The sequence below is a fragment of the Pezoporus flaviventris genome, unplaced genomic scaffold, assembly GCF_033815535.1.
Source record: "Pezoporus flaviventris isolate CSIRO_AGI_PZ_B2104156 unplaced genomic scaffold, CSIRO_AGI_Pfla_v1 ptg000054l, whole genome shotgun sequence".
Classification (NCBI taxonomy): domain Eukaryota; kingdom Metazoa; phylum Chordata; class Aves; order Psittaciformes; family Psittacidae; genus Pezoporus; species Pezoporus flaviventris.
In genome coordinates this window covers 4523770-4545526 of record NW_026892602.1, presented here as the reverse complement: position 1 = coordinate 4545526, position 21757 = coordinate 4523770, and positions in this window count along the sequence as shown.

Genomic DNA, 21757 nt, shown 5'->3' with positions numbered 1-21757 from the left:
AAAAATACTAAATATGACTTAGTATTTTCTTATGGCAAACATAAGAAAAGGTTACCAAAAAAAAAAAAAGTAGTCTGTGAGGGTCAGCAGATCAGAACATACTGCTCTATCTCTTTTTCACAGTAACTACACCTTGTGTAAAGCTAACAATATTCAGCATAAACAACACTTGGAAAATTGCAAAAGGCAGACTGCCTCCTGCAATGTGACATCAAAGTGGTGTAAGGAATTTTATATATAAATTTAATTTCCTCAAAAGAATGTATATAGGAGTTTTTACTCAAATGCAAAACCAACCTGAGCTCATGCATGAAATCATATACACATAAGACAACATTTGTGAGAAATAGTAATTTCTTAGTGACTAAAAAAAATTCTACTGATAATTCAATTAGTATGGCATACATAATTATCATATGTAGGTTTAAATGATACTCCTTAGTCAAAAATCTAGTTTCTGGAAAATCCATACATAATAGCATTTTCAATATTAATGGTAGCACCTTTCAATAAGTGTTTCAAATTTCTACTTGGCAAGAACAATTATCTCTATAAAAATTGTTTTTGACACAACCAGCACCTATTTTCTTCAACTCCACCAAAAGGAAAGAAGAGTAAGCAGCCTGCAAGTTTTTCGTCTCTATACTGATTTTTCTGCTTTTAAAAATACTGTTTTAATTCTATAAAATAAAAGCAGATTTTGCTCAGCAGTGCTTGTAGAAGTACGCACTAAAGAAACTGTTTTAGTTCTCATAATCTCTTAGCTCTTTTGTCAAAAACACCAAATATGAAAACAGCAGTTGGCTTACTTGTCAGAGTAACATCCAAACTATTTAATAAAAAGTATTTTCAATACACAGATAGTATTTCAAACCACTTAGATTTTCCAGGAAAAATCACCTTTTGAAGTAATGCCTAAGAAAAATTTCACTCTCTAGACATGTTTTTCCTTAAATTTAATCCTGACCTTGAAATAAACTGAATAAATTCTATGTGGATCAAATAGTTACTAAAATAACCCATTTATAAAGAGGAAGCTACACAGCCATAGAAATATTTATAAATAGATGATCTATATAGAAATACAAAACCTGATTTTGTAGGAAAAGCATGATTTTAAGAGATCTGCAGCTGTTCTCAACCTTTAGCATTGCTTATCTGAGCCAAGAGATTTTTGTCTAGTACTGAAACTAAATTAACTTCATGGCTTGTTTTTTTAACCCCTTAGGTAAACCCCTGATGTACACAGTACTAAGCAAAAAGCTTATCCTCAATTTAATTTTCCCCAAATTGAAATGCTTTAAAAAAATAAGCATAAATGTATTTTGAAATCCAATTGCTTTGGCCCTAAATCGAGCTTTTCTTGGCAGAGGGCACTTGTTTTAATCTGAATGCTAATATTTTGCAATGTGGCATCAGATAAAAAATACCAATTTACCCCGTGCCAGAGATCTATAGTATTTCAGTACTAGTGAATCAATAAATGATTACAGCAGTGGGTTTTTTTGTTTCAAGAGAACATTTATTTAAACTACAACACAATGCTGCAAATTATTCTGTAGATGATCTGTACCAAAATGTCTAGAGCAGAGCAATTGAATTCATTACAACTTTCTCAAAGAGAGGGGAAGCAGAGTATAAAATAAAGTTGTGTGATTTTAGATCAATCTGTTCAGTATGTGTAACAGATAGATGCAAAGATACATAGATACAACAGCTATACTGGCTATTACATATGGATACTAATTTTAATACCAGAATATACATATTTTCCTATTTCAAGTATTAACTTAAATCTTTCAATTTCTGTAGGCTTTTCATTTTGCTATGTAGGGACCAATTTACAATATACTTTATAATATAGTTTCTATGATAGCACTAACTTACTATGTTTTATATGAAGTTTTGCAGAGCAGAAGCTTGTTTATTTCATGTCCTTTTACTGTGGATTTTTATTTTAATACTGGGCTTTGGCTTAAAATCAAATAAATTATTGATCTTGCAAAGCCCAAGTAGCTGACCAAGGATTACCAAACACAGAAGGAATATTATCAGCTCAGTGCAGGATCACAGTTGAACAGAAAAAATCTCTGGAAGTTTTAAAGGCTGTCTAACACTATAAACATGAATCCACAAGCAAATTCATCTCATTGCACTCCATCTGTGGAATGTGTACAGGGACACAGTTTTTTCCAGTGGCTTGTTCATAAAAAAGCCTCACCAGTTTTAGTAGTGCAAAAAGTTAGCTTGACTTTCTTTTGATTTCTATTTCTAACTGTGATATATAGAATCATAGAATCGTTAGGGTTGGAAAGGACCTTAAGATCATCTTGTTCCAACCCCCCTGCCGTGGGCAGGGACACCTTACGTTAAATCATCTCACCCAAGGCCTCATCCAACCTGGTCTTGAACACTGCCAGGGATGGAGCATTCACAACCTCCCTGGGCAACCCATTCCAGTGCCTCACCACCCTAACAGGAAAGAATTTACTCCTTATATCCAACCTAAACTTCCCCATTTAAGTTTTAACCCGTTACCCCTTGTCCTGTCACTACAGTCTCTAATGAAGAGAGTCTCTAACCCCTCCAGCGTCCAGCAAGCTGGTTTAGTTTTCATTCGCTTGTTTGATGAAACATCAGCAATATCTGGAGCCCCATGTACCCCCCTGTATTCTCTCTGCCTAGATTACTGTACTTCATATTTAGTTTGCTGATTGCATGCTTAAAGACCTGATTAATTGAGTCTGAAAAGCAGTAGAAAAAGATCTGGATAGGTGATAAGCCAAGGGTTGGCCTAGCTCCCTCTCCCACCACATAGGAATAGCTGGTATCTTCTTGATAGTTGGGATATTTTTCCCTTCAACATATCATGGACATAGAGAATTTACACAAGATAGCATGCATCTCTTATGAGGTGTTTCATAATGGAGTTGGAATTCCAATTATTGATGGAAAGATCAAATTCCAAACGAGGGCAAATTTAAACAGGAAAGGAATAACTTCTTATATTATTTTTAGCTCTTATACTGAAAGTGTTTCTTAGTTCGACACAATTCGCCAGGCTGCCCCAGTCAACAGCACCAACCACTGGGGCATAAAGGTGAGAAACACAGGAGTCCTTGGAAAACTTTAGCAGGAAAGTTAAGAGCTATAAGGGAATTTCTACATGAAAAAAATGGTGTTTTTCTCCCCAAGTTGGTTTTGATTCAGTTTTGTACTGATTGACAATAAAAGTAGATATCAGGAAAAGCAATTGCTTTATTCTAGTTTTTTTACTTATATTTTATTATTTAGTCTCTCAGGATATGTATTATGTAATATATAATACATTATTCATTTCCTTTCTTAATTACATGCAGCATATATTAGTGTACACTTAAGTTTTCCATGTCTATCTCACTTGACAATAAGCTCAAAGCCACTGTGTATGTGGAAAATCAAGGACATGAAGCAAAAACATAATCAAAACTAAAAAAAGACAGAAGGCAGATAAGGCACCAATACTGCAAAATGGAGTGGAGTATAAAAGTAATCAAGCAAAATAAAGGTGGAAAATAAAAGGAATGCTGTAACAGCAGTTGAGATAACCTTTGGTTTCTTTGTACTTCAAAATATCATAACTTATTACAGGAAACAGTATGACTTCTAATGGCATGGGTATTCTGGTGACAGAAGAAGTAAACATACCCTAGACACTGCTTCTAGAAAATGACATGAATCATTCTGTGAAGAAAGAATAAAATCTGCAGGAAATCAGGAGCGCTGCAAAAATTGAACATCTGAAGACTGACAAAAGTGACAACATCAGAAGGCTTCTAAAGAAAAATACTTCACAATCTTGGAATGATTTAATTTTAAGTGGCAAGACACAGAAGAAACATTAAGAAATATCTTTGAAAGCAAGACGACAGATGACAATTTCTGGCTGGTAATATCATCCCTCAATTACCACACTCTGCCATAAATTACTTCTATTTCCTAATAAAGCAGCATTTTAATAAAAATAAAAGCAAGAACACTAATACAGTTGTTTATACATATGTGAACTACTGTACAATCCGCAGTCAACATAAATTGATATTAGATTACCAAGGTGATATGCAAGTTCTCAGACCTACTGCTGAGTCAGTAGCAGAAGCTAAAAAATTCAAGAACTGATAATTCATTTCCTCCATTCAGTGAATTTTAGCCTTCTCCATATGGTATCATCATCTTGCAGCAAAAAAAAATATAGTATCTTGATATAAAGTATTGGAAGAAATTACAAACCACATTTGCAACCTCCAAGTTAATATCCTACACTGTAAAACTGATGAGCATTTTGCCCTGGTATTCATAATAAGCAAGTTAAACTGGCACGAAGTGTGGATAGGCTTGACTGCATATCTTAAAGCCTGAAGGCAGACCTATAGCTCACCTACGCTGAGACCTTCCTATAAACCGCATTGCTGGAACATAGGGGAAACTAAACTGTAAAATAAGTGCATTTTTATATACATTTTTCCTTTATACTGCATTCTTATGCTCCAGCTGGTTTCTCTTATGACCTATATCCTTAATGACAATTGACAGTTCAGGAATTTTATAATGGACTTCTTGAGAAAAAATGTTTTGGGACAAATCTGACTTGCCAAGGTATGGCAGGCCCAATGGCTGAATCAAGCATTCCAGCATGTGATTCATGTAAAGTTATTACCAGCCAATACTTGCAGGCAAGACAGCAAGTAAAGACTGCCTTTTGTGTTTAGAAACAGAAATACCTTCTTTTGTGGCCATCACTTATTCTGTTGCATTAAGAACCTAAGTCGATGTCTACATCGCAATTTGAATGCAGTGATTCTAAATCACATATCAAGAAACCCCTCCTACATTCTTGCAACTTCATTGTAACCTATCTTCCAGGAAAAATAAATCTGTTTCATCATTGCCATCTTGCTTGGGATTCAGACATTAGCTCTTCCCAGACATCAGCAATAATATTTAATTTTTCATTTTTACATCTGGATATTTCCTGAATCAGCTTCCACTCTATGTACATGTGATTTCAGACTTAGAAACCACCTTGTTGCAGAAAATACGCAGCTCCTTGCAGACCTAGTGCAAATAAAAGGTGCAAATACATCCTTCTTATTGCTTCCATTTTTCAGTTTCTTCACTTGAGACACCTAAAGCCATAGCAAATCAATCCCAGCCTCTCTGAATCAGGCCCTTTCTTTGGCTCTAGTATGAGCATAATTGGCTTGTTGCCATTAATTATACAAAAACTATGATTAGAAACTGACATATTTTGAGGCGCTTCAATATTTATAAAGCTCTACAGCAAAAGACACACATGGCATTTGCCTTACCTATAGGCAGTGGAATAAGCACACAGAACAGTGAGCTCACTAGTCATCTGAAAAGTAATACATTTTGTTTGTTTGTGTTTTCTAACAAAACTTATTGCATTATGTTAAATACCCTGAGGGCTTAGTGTAAAACGTGACTGGAATGACTATAAAGAAAAAACTTTCTGTCTCATTAGATGATCTGAGTTTAAAAATCTGTTCTAAAAGTGTTGTAAAGTGTATAGTGTTGTAGATTAATGCTCTGAATACATTTCCACAGTGTTTGATGTGTTTCATAAAAGGTCCATTTCAGAAGTGCGCTGTATTATAGGTGAACAGTCGCAGTAAATAATCTTGTTACAGAAACCTAAGCAATTTTTACAAGGCGTATTTCTGGATGACTGAACAATTTATTCTCCAGATGTCACATTGTATTTTTCCAATATAAAATGAAACAGCTTTTCTTTTTTTTTTTTCTTTTTTTTAAGGCATAGTCTTTTGTTTGGTGAGACAGGATCAAAAGTACTTCCTTAAAGAGAAAAATCTATTATTAAAACCTGTTGTGGTCTAAAATTACAATATATATGATGATAACATGTAATTTAGCATTTAAGTTGATTTAGAGGAATAAAAGATTGCATCGAAGTGCGAACATTGCTGAAGATAGCTCTGTACATTTAAAAAATATGAATCATTAGCTCTCAAACTGATCATCCATGTTGATCCTAAAGACTGGAAGCATCTTCACTAGCTCTATGTGGAGTTAAAACCATGTCACTTCAAATGTTATCCACTAAGAAATGCATATGCTGAATAGGCCCTGGAAGGTTACATGATAGTGTGATATTATAAGGCCTGCCTCTTTAGAAGGCAAAGGCAATCAAAAACATTTTTGCTAGGTAGACTTCATCAGCGGAGATAAACAGGGTAATTTTCCAGCATATATTTTCGTGGTTTCAGAAACAAAGTACTTTCACAGGAAGATCTCACCCAGGCAAACTCACAGACTATCAGTGACCTATATTATTGATGAAAAAAAATTGAAAAATAATCCCATGCACTAGTGAGTATCACACATTTCTATTTTCTTGTTCTGTTTTCTTAATTATAGACATGGAAAATTAGCATCAAAAGATAGATTGCAAGATTTTTAACAGTATTCTGCATTCTTACTCTTCATTGTCTTTTACTCATATGTCGCTGTTTCTCTATCCACAAAGCTGTGCATTCATACAGACCCATGTAAGTGTGCCAAACAGTTGACTACAGAAGCATTTGTATATTAATATGTCTACTTAGAGCAGATTGCATCAGAACCAAGTGACATTGGCTCTAAAGGGTGATGAATTGTAAAAGTTTCTTCTTTATATTAATCTGGATTTTACAAGAAATGGACTTGAAGATCAAAAGCCCTTCTTTGATTCAATCCTGTCTTTTGTTTTCATGTGTTGGTGACTTTTTATGAGCACTGCAGACATATCTGGGTTCTGCTACATCCAGAGTCTTGCTAGAAAATAGTCTGACTTGTCTCAGATGTTTTTCTGCCCTTCCCACCCCATCCAACCCTTGCTGAACATGTCCTTATTTAAAGCCAGCCAGTAGGCAACAACCTAGGCACGTACAGCTATAATACTTAAGCAAGCCATTGCTTAAGCTGATGTCTCTGAATATTTTACGTTGGTCTAATGTCCTTCAGTCTGTATGTGCTTGAGTCATTAACAAAGCTCTTTATGTAAAGATAGACAAAGTATTTATAACTAATGCAAGTATAGATAGGGATGAATAAATTCTAGATACACCAGACCTTTCCAATCCAAATTTTCCCTACGGTATACTCCCATGGCTATCTCCTTAGCTAATACAGTGTGCATTTCCATATGAAGCAAGCAGTGGGTTTTGTGCTCCCACCTTAATTTTCCGTGTACTTTATATGCATGCACCTCCTAGGTGTGCTACACCACTTTCAGGAACAAATCTTAATTGAAGATTCTTGAATATTTTAAAAGTTAATAATTTTAACAAGTAAATAGATGGCTATAACAATTTTTAGACATACTTATATGCATATCTGTCTTTCAATTGCTTAAATTCCTCAAAAAATCAGGTATTCCATGAAAAAAATGCAGGTGGATTACCTAAATCAAATTCCGCCAAAAATTCAGGATATTAATTTTCCAGTGAGTCATTTGTTTGACCTAAAACCTAACTCCCTGTTCTGTATTTAGGTTTTTGAGGGGCATGGACCTTGCAGCTCTGAACATAGAGCTTAAGCAATACCTTGAACTGCAGTCCAAATGATTTAAAGGGGAAAAGAACCAAGCTGCAACATAACAGGCAAGTACCAAAATGTGTTGATCAAGAAAATTTATTTGTCTCTGTAGATTTTTCCATTCTTGTATCAGAGGAACCTCCAGTAATACATGAAAACACAAACTTATTTCAGAAAATAATTTTCCACAAAGTCATTATTTTTGTGCTCTGTGTTAGTCAGTGAAATTGAGGCACTCTGAGTTGGTGGTAGGAGATTTGGGCTAGTTTCTTGCTTTGAGAAAGTTCATAGCATAGTCCATAGCAGCCACTGAGAAACTGCAGTACTCTCCGTCTACTTTAATCCTGATTGTGGGAAGTTCACCTGTTAAGGAAACATAGCACTGAAGATTCCGCCTATATTCCTGAAATTCAGCTGAAAGTTGACAGAGGTATTAAAAACCAAGGCAAGATTTTTATATTCCAGGATAGAGTGGCATTTTGGCTAACCAGTGATGACAGAAAATGTTTCTTGAGCTGCTACCTGCAGGGAAGAATCTAAGACCAAATGATGGACTGAGCTAGCTTACTCTCATGCGCAATTGTGAACGCTTCCAGCTGTTTTTTTCTGCTAAGGTTTGCTTTTTGGCCAGTTAAGGTAGTGCAGACACAGAATTTAGTATCAATTACTCAAAAGGACTAAATAGAGAATTGATTTTTAAGGGCTCCACAGTGAAGAAGCTGAAGGGAAAAAGGGATCAGCTGCATCAAACTTTGCAAGAAGGTATGTTCCCCACAGTCTGGATCCCTGTGCCCTATATGACAAGATTCTCCATGTATGGTTTCATTTCCACAGCCCAGCCTCAAACATCATACAGGCCTAGGACTTTTGCTTTAGTTGTGTCAGATTAAATAGCTTCTCTCAAAAATAGATTTAAAACTAAGTAATAGCAAGTTTTTAATGCAACTTCAGTGTTGCCTCTGAAGAAGGAATTCTTTGTTTAATCTCTTTCTCATGTTTTTTCTCATTGTCATTTGAACTCCTACCCCTGCTTCTCATCTGGCAGCAGAAGTCAGACAAATTGAGTGAGTCTATGCAATAAGGAGAGGATGTCCATTTGAAAACCAGAGTGTTGATCATAGTACTTATTGCTGGCTAGTGCATACAAAGGACAATGTACAATGATGACAGTTCATAAACTTCTCAGCTTCTCATTCTCTTCCACTGTCCTTTAGCAGGCTTTGGAATCTTTTGAGGCTGAATTGGGATAATTGATCCAGTCTCTCTTCTCGCCTGAGAGCCAGAAGCCCTCTCATGGTCTTACTAAGGAGATAACCTGTCAAATACACGAATGTGCTAAGATATCCCTAGTCGTGATGAACAGTCCCTTTGGCCTACAGGAAGGGTTGAACTGGAATTTCCCCTGGAGAGTCCAAGGGAGGTGAATGAGGAAATGAGTTTGAGGCTTTTCTATACATGACTCATTATTCATATTCAGATACTGGTAGACACCATGAAGAATTCTTTCATTGCTAGCAAGTTATGAATGACTACAGAATAGCTATTTTGACTTTTGCTTTTTACATAAGTTCAAATGGATTTGAATTCGTTTTCTCACCTATGACACACCCAATTCATAATCAGAGAAAAGTAAAGCAGTACTTCCAAGATCTTTCCTGCTTAAGTTTTCAGTATGAACATCAGCACCAGCTAGGTGTCTTTGTATTCCTTGCTTCTGGTTCATCCCAGAGCTATTTGGTATATCAAAACCAGTTACTTCAGATGGAATCCTTTTTTTCCAGGGATTGTCTCCCTACACTAGCAACAGCACAGCTGAAGGGCTCCTCAGGCAGCGGGAGGGGAGATAGCTATCATGCTACATGAAAGGAAAATCTGGACCCTGTGAGTCCTGAAATGAGGCAGAGGTTTGGAAGTAGTGAAAGATGCTGGGTTACACAGTTAATGGACCAGACATCATAACAACACTCCCAAAGCACAAGCCAGTGAAATTAAACATTCTTATCCTTACAATAAGTTCTCTGGGTTGTCTTTGCACACCTTTCCTTCTTAATTGCTTAGGACGAGGTGTGGAAAAAACACCCAAAAGTTATATCTGTAAAGTATACTGTCGGTAGCAGATGGCATATAGGCCAAAAAGAGCAGCATTCATACAGCTGAGGGATCCGGGGACCAATATGGTAGTCTCACTTTTCTTTTCCCTCTGCTTCTAGGTTTTTAAGCATGAAAATCAACCTAAGGCTCCTTCACTGCTGCTTCAGAAGCACAAGAAAATGGCTGGATGATGAGGAACATGTTCCACCACCACTACCATGTCCGACTGGGGAGACAAATGTGCCAGTGTGAGGGAGATGATGCCAGTAAGAGGCTGGGAGCAGGAGGATCAGGCAAACACAGTTTTTTAAAACTTCAAAGTAATTAGTGTCTTCTTGCCTTAAAAGCCTGCAATGAGCAATTGCTAAAGCACAAATCAAGAGACTGTAACGTAAGGTATAATGGAAAAGTGTTGAAACGTTACTTAGTGTATCTAAGATTATTCTTAATGTACTGGTGAGGTTATAAAATTATAGGAAACTTCACATTGAGGCAAATAGAAAGGGAGCCCTTTCACAAAAATACCTTTAATTGGGCATCATTTCCCATGCTCCTATTTTCTCCAACTAAAGAGACACTTTTGTCCCTGCTAATTCTGCCTCCCACACAGTTCAGTCTTTCTTTTCCCAGATCCTACAATGAGGCAATAATACTGTGCTCATCATATTACCATAGAAATGGTAGCAGCATCACAAATTCAGCAGTCTGATTTTGACAGGGTTGATTAAGAACAGATGATGAACTGGAGAAAAAGCTGAACCCTTGATTAAACACAAATAACTCCTCTAATGAACAAATGTGGGAATAAAGTATATTTAAAATCATAAACGAGAGATTTTTCCTTTTCATTTCATATTAGAATTGCTTGAATTTGGTTGCAAAGTTCCCTAATTTATTTTTAAATCCCACATATATATGTAATTAGTGGTGATAATGTGCTCCAGAATTCAGTGAAAAATCAGTGAGTACAGATTTTAAAACACTAGTTAGGACTTTCCATTTCTTTCACAATGAATATGTTTAGTATTACAAATGCACTCCGAGTATACAATCACACAAAGACAGATAAACTATATGCTTCTATTATTTTCAAACAGATCTACTTGAATTAAAAGGATGTGTTATTCAGGGCCTTTCTGGCAAGGTCTGACCATTCTCTTAAAACTATCTATCTCCCATGAGGTGCTCTGCATCTTGCCCAAGTCCTGGAAACCACTTCTCACTATGCCTAGTGAAGACTTTGGCTCAGTATGATACCAACACTCCTCTCCCACTGCTTCAATACCTTAATGAATGAACCAAAGCTAGATACTTTATTGTCTTCTGAAACAAGGTCTGTATTGAGCATGCAGTCACTAAAGATAGAAAAAAACTATTTGTATCATTCAAACCACTCATCCCCAAAAGAAGAAATATCATATATGAAAATAGAAAAATGTTCCAACATAGCTCATGTTCAAGAGTTTGTCTTTTCATTTTAAAGTCTGACACTAAACACAAGCGCTAAATCCTCAATTCATACGTTACTGGAAACTTAACAACTCAGATTTCAACCAGTTTAAGTCACCAGTAAAAGTATGCAGTAGGGTGTGCATACCCATTCCAGGCCATCTCTATTCTCAGGCCTGCTGCAGTGTTTCTTCTACTTCAGACTATTTAGTCAATGCCATTAATCAAAATCCTATAGCAGAAAATGCATGCATAAGTCCTACACATTTATTGCCATGGCAACAATTCAGGCTCTTGTTCATATGTCAAGCTACATCAGTGGAGATAAATTCTATTGTTTTCACACTGACAGTTCTCTCTGTGTTGGACTTAATCCATGGAAAAATATAGCTTTGCCTCTTATTAAAATAAAACACAGACCACCCAACTCTTCAAATTCTCATTCTTCACATAGTCTAACTGAACAGTCTGAACAGTTATAAAATTATAGTTTGATATTTAGGTTTATGATGGTAATTAAAGTGTAAAAAACAGCCCAGTCCTCATGATATTGTTTTAATTTGTGGGATTGTTAGGAATTTAATTCTTCATGAAAAGATGAGCTCATTGGTAAGAAGCTAAATAGCTATGATACCAGAGCACTGTGTTCTTCAATGAGATTGCAGCATTTTAAAATAAATGCCTTTAAGTTTTAAGTGCAGGTGATGTAATTAATTTTCCAACTTAGCTGTAGATACTCTATTTTTCATAACACAAAAATTAATGATAAATAATATCCAGAGAATGGTTTTATATTTCATTTAGCTCATGACAAAATACACTCTCATGTGGGTGATTCACAAGTGCAAAAGAACGATAAGCATCATTTTTTGTTCATAAGCCTCTATGGATTTACTTGTATATGCTGTATTATGTGCAAGTCTTAATGCCTGACATAATTTCACATGATTGTACTGTGTACTAGACCACAGATTTGATTCCTGTTATTATTTCCACAGCCACATCATCTTTCTCATTATCACAGACTAACAAGAAATCAATCTTTCATTAATGAAGCACTTTTAATGCTTCGTACTCTCGTTATTTCCTATGTACAGTGCATCATGCTTCCTGGGAAGGCAGAAGCTTCATATCACCACTAAAGACCCATCCTTTACAGTCTGACCCTTTTTTCTCTTCCTCATGCAGATTTAAGTCTTTGCTTTTACAGCATGTTTCATATTGACAAAGCCTATTACCATGATATACTATATTGGAGTTCATTTCAACTAATATCCTGCGCTACATCTGTTACTGTCAGTACACAATCTGAGTTACTGTGTCAGTGGAGATGAAGACAACCATTATATTTACTTATTGTCACGCCATGTTATGCCAGTATCAGAAACTGCTTCAGACACACACTGTGTGTGACTTGCATCAAATATATATATTTTTAAATGGGGGCCTTTGTGTAATTTGTAAATATCCTGTGAACTTCATTCATATTAATGAAGCAGCATTTGCACTTTACTGGCATTTTTATGCAAATCACAGTAACTCTTTGTGTGCCGTGCCTCTACACATGACACAGGCCAGAGCTTTTAAAGCAAGACTGTTATTTCCCTGGAGCAGCATAGGCCAGAAGCATACCTTTTGCAGTCACCTGAAAGAAAGACCTTGTGGTTCTGAGGAGGTTAAGGAATATGTCATATACCTCATCAAATAATTCATTTTCTAATCTTGCCATGTTCTTAAGGACAAACACTAACAAAATACCTTTAGGGTCTGAGAAATTGAGAGAAAAATCTCTTTTCTGAACTCCAAAAGCCATGTTTTCCAGTTCTCTTCCTTGCTCCAATTAAAAACATTGTGTTTCTTATTGCTTCTAAAACCAGCCATATGCTAGTTTCAGTAATATATATATATTTAAACAGTAATATTTGAAGCAGAACAAAAGCAGCTTTTTTCCATACACGTGAATTACACATCAAAATAAAATTTTAGTTTCCAGTTTAGCAGTGCCCTCTGGTGATACATATCTTGGATATGTATGTGACCTATTTCAACATAGTGCATCCGGCCCAGATCTGGACAAGAACTAAAATTAAATTTAGGCATTTAAATCTAAGACAGTCTAGAAAGCTTTTTTAACCCCTTTGGCTGCTAGCATCTCAAAGATGTTATATTTCTGCCTACTAAGTTCCCCATCCTGAAGCTTGCTTCATGCATGGGCAGAATTATTGCCATCCTGGCAGCTTTGGAACAGTTCTGTCTTGCAGATTCATCCTGTTGTCTCCTTCAGGAATCCATGACACAGAAGTGAGTTCTCAGCTTCCTAACATACATCTGCAGGAACACTGAAAACCTCAGCCATGCTTTATCTTTGAAAGACTTCAGCATCTACTATCAAACAAGTGGTTTAAGCCATAAATCTCTCTCTAGGCGATTGTATCTGAGTTGCAGGCAGTCATCTTAATCCCAGAAGGCTGAAATTTATGAACCCCCCTTTCAGCAGATGGTTTCCTGAAACATTTACTGGCTGTTTGTGTATCTCATTAGGAGGCATCAAACTACCACTACTACTATTATTGCACAGGTCAGTGTTTGTCAGCCTTTTAAAATCCATTAAGCTGTAAACTTTTTGAAAAAGAATTCTTGTACCATGATGGCTTTTACTTTCAGTTGCATAAAATCAGGTTAATTTTCAATATTCTTTTAGCATTATTAAAGAATATAAATCTCCAATCCTTAACCTAGCACACTGAAAAACATTAGTCCATTGCTCATATCATGACACTAACAAGCAATGATCCAGTTACAAATAGACATTGATTATACCTGGAATAAAAGGTAGTATGGCATAAAAGTTTGCTTCACATTTGTTATCTGCATTAAAATCCTTTTCAAGGTTCATTTAGGGAAGTTATCAGGTGCCAAGCTCATTTGAAAATCTGGCCTTTCATATGGGTGGCTGCTGCTGTTGTTGAATATGTACCAGAAAGAAATAATGTACAGTAGTATTCTGAAAATAATATTGTTGCAAGAACTGACAAATGTAAGATTCTTAATAAGATATCATTTTAAATATAAGAAGATTCTATAATGATTTTTTTTTCTTTAACACACCAACCAAAACAATTTGTGCATCCCAAGTCAGGGTCATAGTTGTAGCTTAATAGAGAATGCCACAAATATATGAACCTGATTTGTCTCCTTAAACGATAATCAAAACAAAAAGAATGAACTTTCCTCTCCAAGTTCATTATGCAATACTTCACATGATTAATCAGAATTATGTAACTGGATTATTGCTTTATAATGTGTTTAATGTAAATTTAATGCAAAAGATCCACAATAGAGGCAGTCAAAGCTCTATTAAAATCCTTTTGCAAAGTTCAGCCACTACATTAGCTGCTGTAGGCTATTAGTCTAATGTTAATTTGGATTCTAATCTATTATTTTGCATTATATTTAATGTGGGTTTGTGACTAGATTTTTTTTTTTTCTTTTTTTTAGACAAAGTAACAAAAAACTGCATGGGTCAGAGTTCATGACTGTCATTAACTACAGTGCATTTCTGAGACATGCATGATCATAACACAACTTCTGTAATAAAATAATGGAGATAGTACTCCAGCCAACAACCTGTGTCTCATCCTGTAAATGGAAAAAAAATAGATGACAATCAAGTGATAAATACCTGCAGCTGTTCACACATACTGTTCCAATTTAAAAGGTTCCTATACTCCTAGCTGGTCCAGAATATTAATTCAGATTTTCATCCCTAACTCTGTTTCAGTCAAAAATTAATTAGACTAATACATCTGTGATAAACTCACTTCACTCCAAATGAGAGCCTTAGAACAATTACATGATTAATTGTTCTGGGAGATCAATGACACTGTAACCTCCAGGAAAAAGGGCACAAGTATACCCAGGACAGGGTCCGTTAATGCAGCATGCCTCAGAAGTGACAGACACAAAGAGCTGTAACAACAGAGAGATGCATCTCCTTTCCTCAACTTCCTTCTAAATTCCAACAGAACTATATTAATCTTAAAAGAGTGATCCAGAATAATAAAGTATTCTTTATTTTTCTCAAGCTCTCTTCAGCTTTAAATTGGTTTTCAGTATGATAAATTACTATAAAGTAAAAAGGAAATTTTACGATCTAAAAATCATTCTTCAGTTCAGTTGGAGACTTGATATCTTTCTATAAAGGTGAAACAAAAACAAAACAAAACAAAAAAAAAACACAAAAAAAAACCACCAAACCACAAAACAACCTTAGAAACATGAATTAAAGCAGCATTAGTTTGCTCTTATTTAACTAAATTGGGAATTATGTATGTAACTCTTAATGTTCATCTTGCCTATTCAGCTATATGGCCAAATCTTACTCTTGCCAGCAAATTTTAACAAATTTCCTCTCTTTGGTGGACTGTCTTATAAAATACTGAAGAATTATTTGTTAGGCATCCTGAGATAAATCACAGCCCAATCCGATACACACTGAAAATTTATAGAGCTAATAGTACAGAAAATAAAAAATGTTCATTTTGGGGGAGCTCCAAAAGCACATTTTCCTTACCAAAAAAAAAAAAAAAAACCACACAAAAAAAACAAAACAAACAAAAAAAAAACAAAACAAGACAAACAAAAAAAAAAAAACAAACAAAACAAACAAAGAAAACACACAGGGAAATTTCTGAAGTCATAGACCTATGGTTCCAAAGGCTGTTTTCTTTTCATCAGGGACATAGACGTACTCAAATATTTAAGTGACTGATTCCACTGGAGAACTCAAAGAGAAATTTTGAGAAAAACATCTTAAAAGTTTTTGGAATGAAATATATATGAAATCTAGACAACAGCAGATACAGGGAGTAATAAATTTGTATTTTTCATTTTAAAGTACTGAATATTCACCCTTTTCTTAGGGTTCTTGGTTTGCTTACTACTTGCTTAGAGATCTGTATGCTTCTTGCCCTGAGGAAAAAACTAGCTTCATCTAAACAACCTATAACAACATTACACTGGCAGTCTGAATATGTCTGAGAAAAGAACAATACTGTCACTATCATTCAGTAACAAAAAAATACCTGATGGTACAGAATTTTGTGTAACGTTTGAGCTCTGGAATATCATAAACATATGCTACTTCAAACTGATGATATATTTGAGGAAGGTTTTCTATCAATGCATCATGAAGCACACAGCTGTTGATAAGAAGGCCGTATCACCCTCTAGTTCCTTTCTCAAATAATTCTTCCCATGTTGGTGTTGGTGGAATAGATGCAGGACATGTAATTACTTCTTCTCCTTCCCCTAAAATATCCCTAGTGACAATGAAAATATCAGGCCTGGCTACAGCAGATAGAGCAGCAGTGAGTTTTCTTCTGATAGATCATTTGTACCATACCTAAATATCTAAGAACAAGATCCTGTGTCTAAACACACAGTCCAGATGTCCTCTCATTTACCTGTGGGGTTTTTTGCAAAAGATGACAAAAGATGGTAAATTTTATTTATATCATTTTTTCACTGACATTAAAATTTAAATAATGTGACTGAAATTTTCTTACAAATTAGCACCCCAGTCTCAGGGCTAGTATATTCAGAACTTGGTTTAATTTAATTTACCTTAGTTTACCACTAATAAAAAGCTGCAGCAATGTTCCTGCCTTATGAATATTCATTTGTATCTGTCAAGTGTTGTATTTTGGTAAAAAAGTTCCATGTTCTACCAAGAAGACAGGAAAAGAAACAATTCAAAGCTTCAGGACCTATGATGTTACATCAAATCAAAGCAGAACCCCAAGTGCTGCTGAAAGTGCAGCCAGACTGTCAAAGAACTGGCACTATTGACAGTATAAAAAGATAATTCTAATGTGAGACTTAGAAAACTTATTCCACTAGTCACTCCAATTATAAACAGGAATATATTTTATCATATGTCCTGTTGCCTGATGGCCGCACTCCCCTTCATCTATCAATAGCTGGAAGAAGTAGCAAAGAGAAAAACTGTCATCCTCTGTCTCATTACCCAAGTGTGAAAAGCAATCAGTTAGGTCAGAAAGCCTTCAGAATTACTTTTGGGATGGAAAAAGTCTTGGATATCTTGTCTTCAGTGTTTTGAAGTTCCATAATCATGGACCTACCAAGGTCTTTTGCTCCCCAGACTATCTTCTAGAGTTGCTGCAGCTTTGCTGGCTCCAGCAAAGGTATAGATCTCACCTTATTCTTGTTCTGAGCTCCATGCAATTCAGTACTCGTGGTGCACTAGGAATCATCTGAAGTACTAACAACTGATGGCAGTATTTCAGTCATTAGGAATGTGCAAGTTATCCTTTTAAGGGAGCTCATATGTTTTCTAATGTTGTTTATGACTTAGAATTAAAATTGCACATCATGTTTTGTATTGTACCTATTTAACTGCATAAAAAATCTGAGAGAATAAACATCATCCTGAAAATGATCTTTCAGATAAATATGTATAGAAAATCTAAAACTGAACAATGCCCAAAGGCTGCGAAGGGAAAGGGGGAGGATATATTCAAGAACTAGCTGCAGTTTTTCATAAAACACAGTTAACATGGATATAATGTAACCAAGTCAAGCAGGATATGATTGATTTATTATATTGGAATCCATTAAAAGTATTCCATTGCAGTTTTAAAACCATATAGTCATTAAATATCTTTGAAAACACACATTCTCCACCATCATTATAAGATATTCTTGACAGCACATCATTTTTAATGGCACCATTATAAACAGGATTCATAATGGCTCTGTTTAGTATGTAACAGAATTGGAAGTCTGTAATATACAGACTTGTATTTAACATAATCAGATAACAAAGAGCACTGAAGGAAAGATGAATGCACAATTAATATATGAATAATTATTTTGTGTAAAATGAAACGCATTTTAAATAGGGTGTCAAATAGGCATTAGGGAAAAATGGAACAGTGAAATAGATTTGATGTACATTACCTACAAGTACAACATGAACTACTGGTGCTGATATATGATCTAAATAAGAGAAGAAAGATTATGCTCAAGGCTAATTGAGGTGATAATGAAGGTTTCTAATTGCAGAAAACTGTCATACACTTAGAACAACTCCCAGATCCAGTACATGTGCCTCAAAATATAGCTTCAATTTAACCCTTGCTTGTTTTTTGTGGTCCTTTCTAATAACAGGGCATCTGAAGAAGAATCATTCACAGCTTTTGTCCTTTCAAGTGCACTGGGGTAATTCGTCTTCAGTTGTCACTAGTTAACGTCACAGTAATGAAATCATGAAACCTAAAAGATCTTAGGAACACTAAAGTTCACCTTTAGTTAAGTTACAGTTTAGGGAGCCAGGCACTTGAAATTAAAACCAGGTGCTAAATTAGGTACACAGTAGCCAAGACAGATTTATATGAGGAGAAAAGGAAATGATAAATTTCCTAGTTCAGTGCAACCCCTCCCTAACAGTAGTGGACACATCAACACAACCAGAGGCACAATACTCACCCTAGGTACCTTCCTCCTACAAGGCCTGTCAGTTCAAGGGAAAAGATAAATAGCTGAAAACAAGGCAATTAAAGTCTCTAACTGACCTCTGTCGCAGCAGAGACACATTAACATAAAGCCATGGGGTATTTGTAATTATTTCTTACAATATATGAAGACATAAATTGACATCCCAGAAGATCCTAAACAGACATGTAAGTTGTCATAACTGAAAAAAAAAAAAAAAAAAAATACACCCAAAACAAAAAACATCCTGTAGAGGTAAGTTATTCCTTCAATATAAGTTCTTGGCTATAATGTCCTCTGGATAAAGTCTGCTCTAAGCTCTAGTTTGTATGAGGCGTTGTACAACCGAACTTATCTCTAGCTGGTAGTAGAACTTCACAGGAAAAAAACCCTCTCAAGATAGAAAGGTCCCAATATGTTGTAGTGATGCTTAAAAGGAACAAGCAAATGACATTTCATGGCACAGTTTTGTTTTTCCTTTTCTGGACTGGAGCTGATTCACACCTAAGTGCAACTTCAAGCAGCACCTTTACTGCCCTAAATTGATTGTCCCAGTGAGGCTACTGCAGCCTTAAGTATGTATAAATACATATGTGCATTTGTATATATACATATACATGTGTATGCATACACAGACAACACTCCACAGAATCTCTAGTGCTCAGGAGGAACTTAAGTAGGGTTATTAAACCAGGTCTCCACATGTTTCATTTCTTCATGTCATTCACGGCAGTTCCAGCCAAGAAAAGGAGGAGGTGCCTACATAAAGCAATAAACCACTCGAACTGACAAAATTTGTTATATACATTTCTATTTGTAAAGAGCTGGCTTATAGCCATACTGAGATAATCAATTTAACAGTACATTTATCTACAGGTATTCATAGTTGCGTATAGTCACATATTTGTATGTTTTCTGTGATCTGTTCTTATACAGTCTAAAATAAGGAACTACAGACTTATTCAAAGAGCATCACCTTAGCTAGTACTGATACTGTGCTTTTCCAATTTTCCTAAAATAGAGAATGTTTAAATTCATTGCAGCATGTTGGAGCATTTTCTTTTCAGCACGTGAGTAGCATGTGATTGGGTATTTTTGCCTTTTCTACTATTAGAAAATTACTTTTCTATGCAATTAGGAAATATATCTTTCCCCCTTCTGCCTTTTATGCTAATTATGTAATAAGACAACATACTGAGACAAATCTGAGACAGATGATATTGGTCATAAGTATGTGAAAGTCCTTTTGAGTCAATACTTTTCTCTACAGTATAGTCATGCATAGCTCTGTAACTTGTGCTTGCCATTTTGGCTTTGCTCCCCACACTTTTCTCCTCTGCCAACTTAACCATAAGCATATCTCTTGCATATGTGAGGGTATCTGCATTCTCACTGCTGTTAACACTTTCCACTATTATTAAGTATTCTATCCAAATGAAAAAGCACTTTTCTACCTGTAACACAAAAAGTATTTCTACTTATTTCTGCTTTTCTAAAAATAATGTAAAAATGTCTGTGCAACACAAAATATAGTTTAAGAGTCTAATTCTATTAGTACCACCAAAACTTTACAGATAACTTAGCCAAAAGATAATAGCTAGTACATTCACTACCACAGCTGAAATCTGTCACACAGGTAAGAGGTATAGATCAGGCGTGCAGGTTTTAACAGTCACATATGACAACAGGGATTTCGATAACCATGGAGACCAAGAGTGGATGGTAGTGGGGATGCAAGAATTGAAGGGATAGGGAGATAACTGAGTAAGAGCTACGCTGTCCTCCTTCTGCCAAACAGGTCTGTATGTCGCTACCTTAACAACAAGGTTCTTCTAAACCACATTTCCCAGAGGATATTGCTAATGGCACGCTCCTCGATGTCACAGGCTCAATTCCCAGCATGAGCTCACTCTCTGAGACAGGTCTGCAAGAAGAAGACTCTGAACAGTTCAAATGCCATACAAGGACAAGAACAAGGAAAAATATGCCATGGAGGGCTCTAGTTTTACAGTCCACAGATTGTAAAACACAATCACACATCCATCAATATTGTAACAATGATCTCACTATTTCAAATCCATGGTGGTAAAATGGGAATATTACAGTCCAGGGCTGTTGTAAGGAAACATTTAATCATGTGCATAAAGGTTTTCACACTACAGTGATAATTTCTACAGAAAAACAAATCAGAATTATATGTTTTCAGAATTATTTCAGAATTCTAACTTTTTTTGGTCATAAGTATTACTTGTTAGAACAGTTGAAAATAACTAATGTATAGGAAACATACTTGTCTGACTGAAAACATAACGTACATGGACAATATCTCCTGATTTTGGATAATCTGTAATTTTTCAATACCTGACTTTTTAACCTTAATAGTGCTGCTTTTGTATATAACTTTGTTGCATATGTAGCGTATAATAGAATGTCCTTCATCCACATCATCCTTGTAGTGGAACAGATGCGTTTACTATAGATTTTATTATAAATGCCTTAATGAAATTCTAATCAATAATACTTTACAGAATGGCAAAGAAATTGAATTCATAGGTAAAAGGAGATGTTATTATCTCAGTTCAGTAACTATGAAATAGAAAGACAAAAAATCCTGTTTTTCATATTAGAACTGAGCACAGCTGTACAGTTATATAATAAAGTATCACTTGTATCCATGGCAATCTGGAGTAATTGATGCACCACAGTTATTTTTATAAACCCGCATGAAAAAATCAACTGGAAATTTCTTTGCCAGCTTCTTGGCATTGTATGTTTTTTATCTGTACATAATGTACAAATTTATAGTCTGAATACACTCACTGATCTGACTCGTTGAATAAAACATGTTGGGCTTTGCCGCATATTAAAGAGGAGGATCTCACACCAAACAACTAAGTCTTTCCTGAAGGATTTAATAAAAAACATTTATTGGAATAAGGTATAACATTTACTTAAATTAAAATTGCTTTGTATTTGGGATATATACACCATAGGGATTTTTTTTTTAATGATTAACATTTTTTTCAGATGTCTTACAGTGGCAATTTTAGGAAAATTTTAGAGCAAGTCAGTAGATAGCTATAATATGGAAAAACCCTGATGGAGA